Source organism: Tyto alba, unplaced genomic scaffold (genome assembly GCF_018691265.1).
Source record: "Tyto alba isolate M040663 unplaced genomic scaffold, T.alba_DEE_v4.0 Super-Scaffold_1, whole genome shotgun sequence".
Classification (NCBI taxonomy): Eukaryota; Metazoa; Chordata; class Aves; order Strigiformes; family Tytonidae; genus Tyto; species Tyto alba.
The window spans coordinates 2910217-2925574 of NW_024881261.1; the positions used below are offsets into that span (position 1 = coordinate 2910217).

The 15358-nt window shown below is 45.8% G+C and overlaps 1 protein-coding gene across 5 annotated transcripts in view; it reads right to left on the reverse strand.

Moving 5' to 3' along the window:
* Positions 1-15358, reverse strand: part of PTPRE (protein tyrosine phosphatase receptor type E) — a 110029-nt gene that overhangs the window by 45529 nt on the left and 49142 nt on the right. The window contains exon 1 of one of the 5 annotated variants that reach the window (XM_033003890.2): positions 14478-14496. The exons of the other annotated variants lie outside the window; for them this stretch is intronic. The gene's annotated coding sequence lies outside the window, so the exon portion shown is untranslated. Of the gene's footprint in view, positions 1-14477; positions 14497-15358 lie in introns of those variants that run through there. 5 annotated transcript variants of the gene reach the window in all.

Below are 15358 nucleotides of genomic sequence, written 5' to 3' on the forward strand. Positions count from 1 at the left end.
TAACCGTATGGGGATACAATGCATTTTTATCTACTTATATCCTACTACCTTCAGCTTTTATTTCCTGGATATGCGTGGGTAAATGGCTCAGGCACTTAAGCTTTAACTCCACAGACTAGTATTTTTATGTAGTGAAGGATTCTTAGCTATTTCTGATTATCTGAAGCCTTACAAAGGTGCCAGAGACTCCTGTTACAACCGCAGTTTTAAAAGTCTGCATTGTTATAGAAAAACACGTCTGTGTCCAACAGAGAACTTGATACCATGACAAAAAAAAAAAACAAAAAAACCAAACAAAACAAAAAAAAACCACTGTAAAACTGCACAGCTAACTCAAATCCTGCCAGGGAGGCAAAGCTCTTGAAATTTAAATACAATCCAATAAGCATCAGCTCAGAAAGCAGGGGAGTGCGCGAAGCCCCTGTACATCGGGCTCGCTGCCACCACTTCACACAGTCCAAGGAGATGCCACGGGGGATGGCCAGCTCCCCAAACCGTGAGAAAACAGCATTATTTTCAGGGATTACTGGATTAGTACACATGCTTAATTTCTATTTTCGCTGCAGAACCGAATCCTCATCTGACGTGACAGTTTAAGAATAAAACCTGGGTTTTAAGAAAATACGCTAAATAAAACCTTTGTCGTGCTGCATGGCATTGCTACAGCTGTGTGACTTCTTCAAGGAGCCTGATGCGCAAGCTACTTCAGAGCAAGTTAAATAGAAACCCATTCCCTGCATCCTCCTAAAGCAGGAATAAAACGGCGAAACATCCCATCTAATACAGAGGGTGGTGGAGAGACTGTTGGGTTTTGGTTTTCCGCCCCCCCCCCCAAGGCTTTAGTATCGTGCAGCTCAGGTCATGCCCCGGATTTTTAGCGCTAAAAAGTGATATTCTAAAGGGTAAGCACCATCATAATTAAAAATGAGAGACATGAAAGCATTCTCGCTGTAGGTTGACAAATGCGTTGGTGCTTGGGACGTCGGGCACAGCAAGAGCAAGCGCCTACCCAAAAAGGTTGGTAGCTTAAAAAAACAAAACAAAACAAAACAACAACAACAACAACAAAAAAAGAAACAAAGGGCAGGGGGGAAAGGCACCCTCTCTCCTTCTTCTTTTGCTCTTCCCACTGTTCATCCATCAAGCCCCAAACACCGCTGGTCCCACCCAAAACCCTTAAGCCCCAGTGCTCTGCAGCTGGCTGGGGGTTGCCCGGCCTGGAGCAGGCGAGTTGGCATCACCCGGCCGGGATCCCTGGCACGGGGGGCAGCTCTCGTCCCCACTCGGGCTGGCCACAGCTACTTTCTCTTCCCTGAAGCTCTGGCCTTCCCACCGTGTCCCCGCCAACCCACCTCTGCACAGCGCCAAGTTATAATTCATCTGGAATAGCTCTGGCGTGATTTCACATCTGGTTAGGACTTCATTGCACCGTTACGTCGTAAGGCAGGTAAGAAAGCATGACTGCGAGACTTAATGATTCATTTGGACTATGTTCCTACAGAATAACTAGAAAAAGAAGTGCTCCTTTCCATTCTAAAGGAACAGGGGTAAGGTGGGATCTTGCAGGAAGAGAAATTCAAGACTCATGGCTTTAAGATAACTGAATAAACAGCAGCGGGTAACCCCGAGTCCCAACAGACCCCGACCGACAGGCCAGGCTCGCCGTCACCATCCCCATCAAAGCCCGGGGAGCAGCAGGATGTCAGGCTTCATTTTAGAAAAAAAAAAAAAAAAAAAAATATATCGGGTATCTTTCCCTTTTCTTTTTTTCGAATCCCCGTAATTCTGCCTCAGAGACTTAGGATGTCCTAAAATCCAGAGAAAGAAAAAGAAAAGGGCTTGAGACAGTTGTCATTTAAAGGAGATGAAAGTAATTAGATTCAAAAAATACAAATTAGAATAATGACTTACACGTAAGAGATTGAGTGAGGCAAGGTACCAATTAACTGAATAAAATGAATTCCCATTTAGAATAATCAAGCTTGATAGACTGCCTTGCTTGCTTAGTCACTTTGTCTCTAATTCACGTCGACTAATTATTACATTTGCTTTCACTTTCAGGTAAGAGGTCAGCGTCCGCAGTGTGACACAGGCTGGAGCGGCGCCGCGAGCCGGGGCTTGCTGACCTGCCGGGGGGGCGGTTTCTGGGGTGTGCCCCCCAGCCGCCCGCAGGGCACGCGCACTCACGGGCTACGTACAGCTTCCCAAGGATTTCCAGAGAAAAGAGGCTGCCTGTTCAAAAAACTTCTGTTTAAAGATACATACCTTAAGGCAGACAAAAATCACCACTTTGGCACTAGTCATTTTTTTCAATCCTACCGACCCCCTGCCAGCTGGTCTTTCTCAGTACCATGAGCAAGTCTCAAACCCCAGTCTACCACAGCTAACACTAGCTCAAATCCATTTCAATTTGCAATGCGGGGATCTCCAGTGAATATAAATCACTGGTTGTCACCAGCAGATTAAGCACTGCGTTAGCAAGTCTGCTCTGAAAAGGATTAAATGGCAGTGTCGGCAGTGGGGCTGACGCGCCACCGTTGCAAAGTGACATTTGCCGCATTAAAAAACGGGGAGGAATTTTTCAGTTGGATTCTACAACTGCAGCCCGGGCCAGGAGGCAGCGGCGTTGAGCGTGACGGCGGTCTGTCTGCTTCGACTTGCTTGGGTTCCTTGGTACTACTGCTCACCTGGATCAGATTCAAAGCAGTTCTCAAGATACACTATGTGCTAAATTGTATTAAAAAGAGGCTTGGTTCAGGTGTGTTTAAAACCAGGAACTTAATGAACTTTGACTGCAGCCTTAATTTTGGAAAAGTATACGCTTCCCGCTCATGTATTATGTACATGGCTTGTCTGCAGCCCCATAGTTCTGGAAAAAAAAAAAAAAAAAAAAATTATTTATTTTCCATGCCATGCTGAATGGTTCTCAATGAAACAATACAAAGGCTGTGAAGATTTTGGGACATCAGACCTAAAACTAGACAGGTCAGACTTGGAATAGACAGCTTTAATAACACACAAAAAAAACCAAAAAAAAAAAACAAAAAAACAAACCAACAACAACAACAAAAAACAAACAAACAAACAAACCCAAACAAACAAACAAAAAAAAAAACCAAACAAAAAAACCCCAACAAAATTAGGAAAAGAGCACACAAAAAAGAGAAGAAACTAACTTCAGAGAGAGAGAGATTGAAGTTATTTTCAAATTCAAAACTCTATTTCTATGCTGCAATAAAAAAGGTCAGGATGATTAATACATTCTCTCTCTCTCTCACAGATGTACATTTACTCTCAAACCCTTTTTAAAGCATTCTTTTGCCAGTTTTTGCAGTTGTTTGACCACCTTTTGCAGGACACAACAGTCTCAGCGGGTGCATTTCTGCAGCAGTCATAGTCCACCTCCACCAGCTAGCCCGGAGCCCAGTATTGACTTAAACCAAGCTAGGATAAGCCAGCCCACACTAACCAGAAGAAATTAAATATAATTAATCAGGATGAAGCCAGCAAGCAAATTATAATTTCTAAAACAGCCCCCCACCTGACGATGCAATGACTAACACCGTTTGTAGATGCAGCATTAGTTTCAGATGTGGTGAGTACCGTGATGGATGTCTGTCTTTCAAGCCCAGACTGCTATAACCAGGAGCTGTAGTTCCAAAGCCAAATGAACCGAGAACATTCTTTCACAGCTTTCTTACCTGACGTACAGAGAAGTGTTTAAATATTCCTGAAAATTTACATTAAACATATTTTTAAGAGATTCATACCTGCTATGTCATGAACTGAAGCTTTAATCATTAAGAAGGGAGTTAAAATAACTCCTATCTAAAGCCAAGTGTAAAGTCCCGTGATTTCAGTGTAATTAAATGAGTCATGTTTTATTTAGGTGTTTACACAACTGCAAGAGGATTCACTAAATACAAACAATAGTTGCATTTATACATACATATGTATTAATAATACTGTGGAGCAAAAAGAGCCTCCTTTGCAAAAGGCCATGCCCTCACCACAGGCTGGATCAACTCCACCCACCCTGTTCCTGACCTGTTAATTTGAAGCGTGCAACCAAATTTCCACTTCTTCAGCATCCCTCAGCTCTGTATTCCAGTCCTTCGCCTTTTTTTTTTTTTTTTTTTTTTTTTTTTTGATTTATTTTCCCCATGTAGAGTCAGCCCTCTGTTCCTTTCCCCCCCACTTGGAGAGACAGATTACAAACTATTCCCATCTGAGCTTCCCATGCTTGAAGCTGGGCATCTCCCTTCAATCTTCTCTTCTGTAAACTCATTAACAGCAGCAAATCTCTCAGCCTCCCCGAACAGACCGCTTCCAAACCCCGGTAATTCACATTACTGTCTTCTGGACTCTCTCAGCCTCCGATCCTTCCCGAAGTCCCGATGCTCTGGGTAAGGCCTCACCAGCCCAAAATGCAGAGGCACAACCAGTCCACGGTCTTGTCAGTTCATGTATTTTACACGTCGTGACATGGGAAGGGGCAGACAGGTCCTTTCCTAAACTCTCCTACGGAGGCAAACTCCTCCCAGCAGCTCCTGCTTCAGCCTTTGCAACCGCTCAGCACCTGCACGCCGCCCGCTCCACGATGTTTCCCTAATTAGTCGAGATCGCTTTGAATGCCATTAATACAATACTTCCCATGCAAGCCAAGCCATTAATAGACACAATACATAATAACAGCCAGGCTGCTGTGAAGGCCACACACCTGCGCTCTTCAGGGTAGAGTTTTTCCAGCTAATAGCTGCCCTGAAAGCATCGGCTTCATCACGTCTGCCTTTTCCTAACATGCTTCTGAGAAAGCATCGTCTCTTTGAGACAGGGTCAAAACCCCACTACAGCATCTGCAGGTTCTGCTGAAATCCATAAGGCACGTTACACTGTCACGGGAAAAAGCCTGATGTGACAGGACATGTCAGTCCCTACACACCTTTCCAATAGTTTCCAGGAGTTTACTGGTATTTAATCGTTTCAGTATTTTTCTTTATGAAAACACTTAAGCCCAGCCACTCAGTCATCTCGTGAAGGTACGGCTGTACAGGAGCAGAATGACATCAACTCTGCAAAACCAGAAGTCTGTTTGGAAACCAGAAAATTCACGAGAAGTTGATTCTTCTCTTTTCCAACCCAGGGAGGGAAGCTCTCCCTCATGTTTGCACTGCAATACCCCAGTCCTGCCCCCCCGAGAGCAAACCGCAGCTCTGGGGAGAGAGCTCCTCGCCGCACTAACAACCTCGACCTAAAGTGCCAGGTCTGAGCCCAAATTCCACTGCATGACAGCTTCAGCCAGAGCGGAAGAGGCAGAAGCTGGAAACCAGAACAGCAAATCTTGGAGCTCAATGCCACCATCACCCCACCCGTACGTGCCCCCGCGTCACCACCCCGATAACCTCGTCTTACCCGCTGGCCCTGCTCATGCCACACGCCAGCCACCGGCAGGTGACCCCAGGGGCAGGAGCCATTCTCAACCAACTGCTTCCATGCAAAGCCCAAAAGCTGCCCTCGAAGCATTTCTCGAGCTAAAGGATATTTCTCGAGCTAAAGGAAGAGCTCAATTAGGATTTAAACTGCAATAGTTCCACAGGCTCATCAGATAATGTTCTAACGTGGATCTCATTGTATGACATTGTTACAGGAAGACCAAACTGTTTTCACTTTATTGCTGTTTTCATACTTCTACCGTGCAGCTGAGCTTGGACTTATTCCCTTTTTTTTTATAACCACTTTCACCATTTCCTTTTTGCTAACGTGCCCAGTTGCAGCAGCGGTTTCTCCCTGCATCGAAATTAAGAAGTATGCCTTGCTCTTAGTCATTAGCAAAACGACTTACGGAAGGCAAGCGATACCTGCTCTAAGTATAGCTGAATGCAGAATTTTTGAAATAGTTTCATATAACTATATATATATGTTTCTTATATATATATATATCTAGAAAAGCTTATAAACACCGAGGAACCAGCACTCCCCTGACCCCCACGCCCCTGCACAGGAGAGCATTATATCAGCGTTTTGATGAATATTTGAATAACCCCAGCTTTTGGAGTGCACAAAGAGGAGTCAATCTAGACAAAGACAGTGTGGGAGAAAAGGCCTCATCTTATTTTTGGCAGAAGGAGGTTTCTGAATTGCCTGGGCTATCACTGCTAACCCCAGCTCGCCCTGTCAACCCTTTTTCTCCCCCGAATTGCTAGAAACTCTAGATCAAAGGCTAAATCCTAAAAGACACTTTAGAGACAGATGCTCAGCACAGAAGAAATTACATCCAGATACTGAGTCACGACTTTTAAAGTGCAAAGCCCTGGGCAAACCCGTCGCGAGGACGAGCTGGAACTCACGGTTAGTGCGAGGGGCAGCGGTGGCACGGGCAGCGCAGGCAGGATGCCGGTGCTGAGTCAGCAGGAAGCCCACGCTCGGGTCCCTGCCGCCGTTCCCAACGTCCCGGAGCAGCAGGCAGGAGGGAAGTGGTTGGGAGCTCTGGGCTAGCAGTGGCCCAGCTCGCCGGGGCAGCTGCCACTCCTGAGCACCGGCGCCGTAACCGCGCACCCGCGCCCCAGCCCACGGTCCCCGGGGGATGCTCGTGCCAGCCCCGGCGTTAAGAGCTGCCCAGTGCTCAAGCGGAGGATTGAGCCATGGAAGGCTCGGTTGAGACTAAAGCACAGAAAATTATTATGCTGAAAATGAAAGAAAAAACATTGGATTATTTGAAAAAGACATGTTGTCCACCTTTAGGTCTGTGGCACAGCCGTTTTCCATTCCTATTTCATATCCAAAAGTGTCTCTCGCTGCATAAATATTCATTGTCTGTCCTTCTTGGTCTCATTTGAGATAAATAAAGACCTCTGCAGCAAGGCTCTATTTTGAATTATTTACTCTCTTACCTGCAAGCTCACCAAAGGAGACAGAAACATGGAAGAGGGACTTACCAGACTAGTATTTTCAGGGCATTAATCAAACAATGCAACACTGACCAACAAAAAAGTTCCAGAACTTCTTTATAAAATCTTTCAGGAACAAACATTTCAGAAAAAAAACACCTCAGCTGATTTTAAAATCTCATTAATACCTTCTAAACAATTGCTACCCCTACCCCAGATTAATTACGTTTTACTGAATACATATGGAAAATCTTCCAAGCGAACACAAAAAATTACATTTACATTTTTGCATGTTTCCAGCATCCCCCCCTCTCCCAACAGGCTTGTGCTGGAGACTGAAGTCACAAATTAGGGTCACCTTTCCCTGTGCATTGTCAGCAAATCAATCTGTGCTGCCTTTCAACCAGGGCTCATACATAAATTAAGCATTCTGCGATTGATTCGCAGGAGAAACCCTCGAGCAGTGGAGTGAAACACCAATAAAATCTTACAATTAACTTGAGAAGTTGCCTTTTGTTCCATCCCAGTGGTCCTTTTATTCTTCAGTTGCAGAAAACATATCATCATACAGATGCTCCGTTGTAATAGATCTATATGAATATTTAAAATTGCTTCTTGAAGACGAAAGCTAATTATATATGATGGAAAATACATACAGAAGAATTCTACACCGCATAATGGCCAGATTAAATGCTTGTGTTTCAGTAGCGAAGTGTTTCATTTTGGAGAGAAGGGAAAAAAAAACAGAAGCGCAAGTGTGTGCCCTGTCTACATATTGAGACAAAGCAAAAAAGGAGACCGTGACATCTGGATGTTTGAGAAGTTTTTTGTAACACATCAAGAGGGTGTAACGCAGAAGGGAAGGTAGCTGTGTCAGGGCTTAAAGCTGTTCAGCCCAGCAGGACCCGGAAAGGTTTGCGGGTACACCCAAAGTCTAGCGCGGCTTTGCACTGCAGAAATGCCGACCCAAACAACGTCCCTGCAGCCAAAGGAACGCTCAAGCTCCTGGGTTAAAAGGTGGATTTTGCAGTGCGTTCAGCCATGGGGAACTCTGACGTGGCCGTAACGTACAGGTGGTCTAACTAACTCCCTCCTGATCCTTCTCCTGCTTCTCCAACCCCGCCGTGACCTGAGCTCCCTCCACGCCAGGCCCTCAGAGCTCAGTGGCCGAGAGCCCCACGTCCCACCGGGAACCCCCCAGCCCCTCCAGGCGGGAGGCAGCACCAGAGGCACTCTTCAGAGCCCGTCTGGTAAACCATTTGTTATCCATGCGGAACAAGGTAAGCAGCCAAGCCTTGGGCATCTTATTCAGGGTCAACTCCATCCCTTGACAAAATTCAAAGAGAGAAGTATTTTTTTGAGGCTGAAGATCGAAATGGACACCATCAACTTTAAAGTTAATAGTAAAGGTTCTCCTTGGCTGGGGTGGGAGGTCAGCTTGCTGGTGAGACAGGTCATGAGCTCCAGCTGTAGCCCAAAGCCAGCACGGCTCGAGAGAGCTCAGAAGTGCTCCTTCCCCTCATTTACTGCTGGAGATAGCTCCAGAGCTGCTCAGACCAGCTGCTTCAGGTAACCCGCTCATCCTCCTCCCTGCTCCATGTCCTCCACGGGATTCCCCTGCTCTGCAGTCAATGTGTCTGAGCTGTACTTGGAGTAGAATCAGCTGCTTCTCACGGTCAGCAAGATAAATTTTTAGCAATTGTATAACCGGAGAAATAGTAATGGGGCCAATGTGTGTCAAGGCTTTTAATTACTCTGATCTGCTCTGTACTGCATCCGCACATGGCTGACAACCCCTCCAGCAGGTTCACCGGGGCACGGAGCTGCCGAGACTGAAAGGAAGACATTTTCACAATGAGGGTGGTAAAACACTGGCACAGGCTGCCCGAAGAGGTCATAGATGCTCCATCCCTGGAAACATTCAAGGCCAGGTTGGACGGGGCTCTGAGCAACTCGATCTAGTGGAAGATGTCCCTGCTCACGGCAGGGGGGTTGGACTAGTTGGGCTCTAAAGGTCCCTTCCCACCCAAACCATTCCATGATTCTACGCTTCTGTGAAACCTCCTCCTCCCAGCCCACACAGGCACAGCTCGGAGGCAATGCCAGAGGGGCTGTATCAGCCTCTGCCTGCTGCTCTAAAATACAAAGGGTTTGATAGCACAAGGCTTTACACATTCTTATACCTTTTGTCTTCCCACCGCCCCACTTGTTCCTACTTACGCCAACACAACCCTACGTCACACCACCAACCGATCAGGTTAAAATGAGGGGGAGAAGGAAGGGAAGCTTATTTTTTTCTTAAATCCGAACCGGTTTAATGAACAAACTCACAAGCGCAGCCCAACCAACAGCTGAGCCAGTGAAACTGAGGTGCCCACGTACTGCAAAGCAGGCCCAGGCGAGGGATGGCAGAGCAGCCACCGTAAATACTGGGCAGGGCACCTCAGGCTGGGAATGGTATCTGAGCCAGCCTGGCCAGGAGTAGCTCGGCCGTGCCTCCACATGCCACAACCACTGCAGGTGGGATTCCACATCTCTGCTTACAGGGACTGCTTCTTCAGAGCCTCCTTGGCAGAGCTTGAGCAGCTCCGGACCTTGCTGATGTCCTACAGACAGACAGACAGGCAGGGATCTGCTCTTCAAGCCGAAATAAGGCCTTAACAGACCTTACTCCCTGAGGCCCCAACCCCTGGCACTCCCTCTTCTCCGAGGGCAGGTTATTTTCTATAACGATGCTCAACCCTCTTCTCAACTCCTGCTACACCCTGTGTCCGTATCTGTGACCTGGCCAGGGTGGACCCCCGTGTCAGCAGCAAGGAGGCACCATCCACACCCCGAGCTGCCAGCCAGGCAAGGGGGACGGTCACCAGGGGCATGCTCCACGCTGGGAACCCAAACTGTCCCAGGAAAACACCCCTCCGTGAGGGGGTCTGGATACACCTTCCTCAGGCTGGGCCAGCTGTATCCAAACACTCACAAAAGCGTGAACGAGGGCCTTTCAAAATACAAGAGAGCAACACGATAAACGTCACTCTGGGGATTCTTTTCAAAGCTCAAGCAACAGGAGTTCTTGATGTTCAGACTAAGCCACTCGTCGTGCGAGGCGAGCAGAGAACCACGCTCACTTCCGACGTCCCAGGGGCTCGCCGAAAGCATCAGCTTCAAAACAGCACACGCTGCAGTTTACAACAGGCAAAATCCTTATTCTTTGTAGCCTTTTTCTCTTCCGCAGCTTCCACTTAGGAAACGTGTGTGTGTGTATATATCTCTTTTTTTTTTTTACAAAGAGGCATTAAAACTTTAACTACTAAAAGTTACCCTGTAGTATTTATCCTTCATACAATCGAATACTCTCCTGAGATTGACAGCAGTCACGGCAAACCAGCAACCAAACCAAAGGTTAATGAAATAGCTGGCCGCATGCTACTTGTGCAAACCTGCACCTCCCAACCAAAAGCACTTCCCATTGACCAGCCAGGCTACGCGGCAAATTAAATGCGTAAGAAACAATTACAAAAGTAATGAAGCAAGCTGTGCCAGATGTTGAACTTACACCCCAGACGATTTCATGTAACACCTGTTTTGTGACTGGTGTCAATACCGTAATAACAGTGTATGGAAATGTGCACAGAGATTCAAGGGTAACATCTGTTTTTTTATTAGTTGCTTGCTAAGCATTTGTCAAAAGCCTGATACTCCAGTTATTTAGTTGAAAGACATCTCTGTCTCGGGGACAGACGGCAGCTCTCTGCTCTTCCAGCTCCCCTGCACTAGGAACTAAAGCAACAGCAGGGCCTGCATTACATATGTATTGTAGCATCTGTCACCAGTGTTTGGTATTTCTCTTTGCCTGTGACATTCACTAAGTTAGCAGATACATTTACTTTATATAACTAAATTTATGGTATCGACAGCAGCAGCTTTAATTCAAAATAAGGCATCGGGACATGAAATGCATCTGATTTTCTCATCCATTATTAAGTTCTAGGCCTGCTAGTGAGCCATTTATCTGAAAAAAAAAAGATCATTACCAATGCAAATTTCTAGGGATAGTAAAGTTCTTTACAGCCTAGAGTCTGAAGCAATAAATAGAAACGGCATTTACTATTAATATTAAACTAGCAAGCCTCTGAGTTATTAGAAATGTAAAATCCAAGCCTGCAGCATGGTTTGTGCAGGAAGCTCTCAGCGCCTGAATCGAGTCCCAGGGACGCAGGCACCCAAGCCCGTCCACAGGAACAGTGGGCAGCAGCCCCGGGATGCTGAGCGCCTGCATCCCCGGGACTCCCCCCACCCCCTGATGAGGCGCTGCAGGAGGACAGATCACTGCCCCAGACACGGTTTCGGCATCGCCACAAACGGCGCTGAAAGTGTTAACACATGCCGTTCTGCACGGAGAAAATAAAATCCCTCCTGAATAAGCTATCTGCAACTTTTCATGGCATAACAGAAGATTAAGGTTTCTTGGCAGGGGAAGAAGATTTATCTTTGCCCAAGTCTGAAAAAGAAGAATTAGTATCATAAAAGAGGAACAACAACTAAGGAAAAAAAAGTTAACCCCAAGAAGAAAACGCTGATGCAGGCTGGAAAAGCCACCAGATACAAAAATTGCATTAGTAACAAGCTCTCTAACACCCTGTGCTCTGCAGCAGTCGGAGGAGGTTAAATGCAGCAAGAACTCCTACCTCCTCCCTGTAATACTCTCTGACGGCAAAACACTGACGCTAGACCATGAGGGCAATTCCCTGCTGAAACCACCTCTGTAGGAACGCTGTGAATTTCCATCATTTCAGCTCAGATCAGCATTAGACTGGGAAAATTCAAGAAAACACGATAAAACGGTATTGGGCTGAGCTAAGTCCTTCAAGCACCTTTCGAAATTTGAAGCCTTCTCAAACTCTAAGCTTGCCCTGGAATTGGAGAAATGGAAATATATTGAAAGATACTAAAAGAGAAAACTAAATTATTTTCATCCTCTTGGATATAAATCCTCCCTGACACGCGGGAGCCTAGGCAGCCACTCCTTTCCGGCACTCTGCCAAAAATTAACCTTTTTCATAGAAAGAGGAAGATGAGGGAATAAGGGGCAAGGCAGGAGGGCACAAGTCAAATGTTTGAATTTCCATTTAAAACACCTGCATACCATTCAAAATTAATAACGGTGGCCACATACTCTTAAAACAAGTATCAGTAAGTGGGAGCTCAGAGGATATTTTCCAGGTTCAGATCACTGGGCAGAAATCAGTCAACTCTGTTTTAAAAGGAAATAATGAAACCCACGAAGGCAAAAAAAGAAAATAGAATCTGATAAAAACAAGTACTTAAACACCTGCTGCTACATTAACATGAATCACTTCTAGGAGTCAAGACTCAAAAAGCTGCTTTTTTAATGTGACGTTATCTAATCTATCCATCGCTTCGAAGAAAAGCCCGATCAACAAGAAAACCCCAAATCAAGAGATAATCTCTGCGCAGGCAGCAAGTGAGAAGCAACCGGGGCTTTGGTGCCGACCGCCAGCCCGGGCCGGACCGCGGAGCTTCCCCCCACGCCCGCCTGCTGCTCACCAGCGAAACGCCCGGGCCTGCAAGGAAGGGGTGAGGCTGTTCAGTTCTGTACAGGCTGTCTAAAACGTACGGTTCGAGCGCTGCACATGGGCAGCAAGCTTCCTAAGAAAGATATTTAAAAACATACAGAATTCATGTAAGAAAAAAGGAATGAGAACCCGGGTATGTGTCGCAACGCCTGAAGTGGGGCTCTCCAGTGCCTTTATCCCCATGGGAAAGCATCTCTCCTTTTTCTCTAGCTGACCCAGGACCACAGCCTGGCTTTTACTACATGTGTCTCAATATCACTTGGAAAGGAAAACCAGCCCCCCTGCGAGTATAAATGTGCAGAGATTCCTCACGAAGCTTGTCCCAGGGGGGAGCAAACAGCGCTTGTTTTTGCAGTCCTCAGGCTCTCAAAGCCTCCTTCGCCTGCCGTAACTCCGCTCTTCTCGTACAGAGGCTTTTCACTCAAAACACACTCCCCCCCCCCCCCCCCCCCCCACCTCTCTTTCCTTCTCCGTGCTTGGTTGTGTAACTTGAGTCGTTACCTTTGCAGAGAAGGCTTCGCTCAGCGGAACATCTCGTCTGGTACGAGTTGGATTTACAAGCCCAATTTAGCAGCTGGCCAACGTGGGCTGCATCCAAACAAACCACTCGCCCTTTTTCTGCAGATTACAATACACCCCCAAGTGCACTGAAATGAAACATGCTAATTGTTTTGTTATCTAATTGGCTTTAAAATACTCTTGAATTAACAGACAGGTAACCTATTAGCAAAGTCTCCTTGCAATGGGACCAAGAAATAGATAGCTTGGAGGAGGTGAGGTACGGATAAGAAAATAACGGGAGAGATTTGGGGTCTAGAAACATCCTGGGCTGTTGTATATCGTTTTCCCTGTACTAAAGGACACAGGCACTCTTTAGTATTAGCCGCATGATATAGACAGTAAGCATTAAAAACAATTCTTTACATTAAACAGAAAACAGGATGAAGCTTTGCCCAAGTTTGTCTTCACACCACTACTTGCACAGTTAAGCTTAAAAACTGAGCTGTAAACCAGTATACTTTTAAAACTTAGGCTAGATATCATCCTTCAAATTACACGACAGCTGAACACCATTTCAGATAAATGATTCGGAAATCGAAGATACAGAGAGCTGGGGTAAAAATCTACCAAGGAAGACGATGATCTCTGATGGTTGTGCTGACAGGAGACAGAGCTGCCCGAACCAGGCAGCTACGGCGCAGGAGATGTCCTTTCCGTGTGCCTAACCCACCTCCCTTTCATCAGCATCAGCATCATCACCTCGCTTTTACAGCCCTACAAACTCAGGGATTCATGTCAGTTCCTCGAGGCAATGACATTCATATGGCAAAGTGAGCTATAAAAGACGATTCGTCACCCCTTCAAATTATAGCTGGAAGCGTGGGCTCTTCTCCACAATTACCACCGCAGCCAGCTCGGGCATCTCTGGGGCGAATGCAAAAGTATAAGCACCTCTCTGCAAGGCCACTTTCCTCGGTAGCGTGTGCTTCCCACGAGAAACCAGACTGAGCCTCAGCTTGAAGATGCTCTAATCAATTGGTAAGAATTCGTGCGGGGCTGGGGTAGGTTGGGGAAAACAAACAAGAAACCAAAACAAGTTTAAAAAAAAAAAAAAAAAAAGCCACAAGAAAACCCCAAGCAAGCAAACAAACAAACAAAATCAAACAAAAAACCCCACCCCCCTCACACCAACAAGCCATTTAACCATCTCTCCCTTGTTTTTGGTGTTTAGGCCAGGTTTTGGGGCTGTGTACAAACCTAATCTACATAGAAATACAATAAATAAAGGTAAAATGTCCAGTACATGGAGTGAAAGCAAAACAGTCTGAGAAACATATGAAGAGAACATCAAAAGGAGATTCTAAAAAAAAAAAAAAAAAAAATTATTGCTGCCAGTGTTCCATCCTGCCCCACTAATTTACTTGTTCTTATGTCTTGGCCCCCCTCCGCTCCCCCTAAGCTTAACCCTTCCCCTCCCCAAGCACCCCCTGCAAACCTTCTCGTCCTGCCGCGGATCCACCCACCCAGCCGTGCTCTCTGAACCTCTGGCCTTGCGAAGCAACAGTCTTCTCAGAAACAATCCTTCCAGCTCCATGCATTTTTGTTATCCTAATACAGGAAGTCGCTCAAAACAAAACTGAAGGTTTCCAATTGTTTTTTGTTTCGTTCGCCACCAAGCACTCCGCTGCTTTGGCTGAGTAACAGTTGTCACAATATTGGTCAAAAGCTGCTAAAACGTTCTAAGACTGCTATTTTTTTTTTTCTATTAAAAACATCACTCCATTTTTGTCCTTATACTTGATACAGAGATAAAACAGACATCTAGTTCTTTTTAAGAATGCAAGGAGCTGCTGAAGCAACAGCTTGTTGAGCCATCTGACAGGGGTGCACTGAACAAAATCCTTTAATTTGCATGTCAAGTACCCTGCTGAGGGAGCTGGTGTTCCACATCTGCTCTCAGCACAGGTACAGCAATCCTGCCCAAAGACGAGGTTGGGGAAAACATGAGTTTATCTTCAGAATAAACACTGTGATGATATTTCCATTATTCTGTCAGTTGTCACTAAAAGCAAGAGCATAGCATCAAAGCAATGAAACACATCCAGAAGCAACATTTTACACTGAGGCCATAAGCATATTTAAGGTGCTATCAAAATAAAAAATACTAACCCAAACCTGTATTCCTAGTAATTCCGAAAAGCTGGCACAGGTAAATGCTTTTGTGCTACTATTCACAAAGGAGGTATGCAAGACCTAACTGCCCAATAAATATCAATCTATAGCATCTTAACCATCTTTTTAAAATGCATTTTTACCAAAAAAAAATAAACACCAAAAATACTCTGTGTTTCTGGTTTATGAGGTGATAGGTAGGAG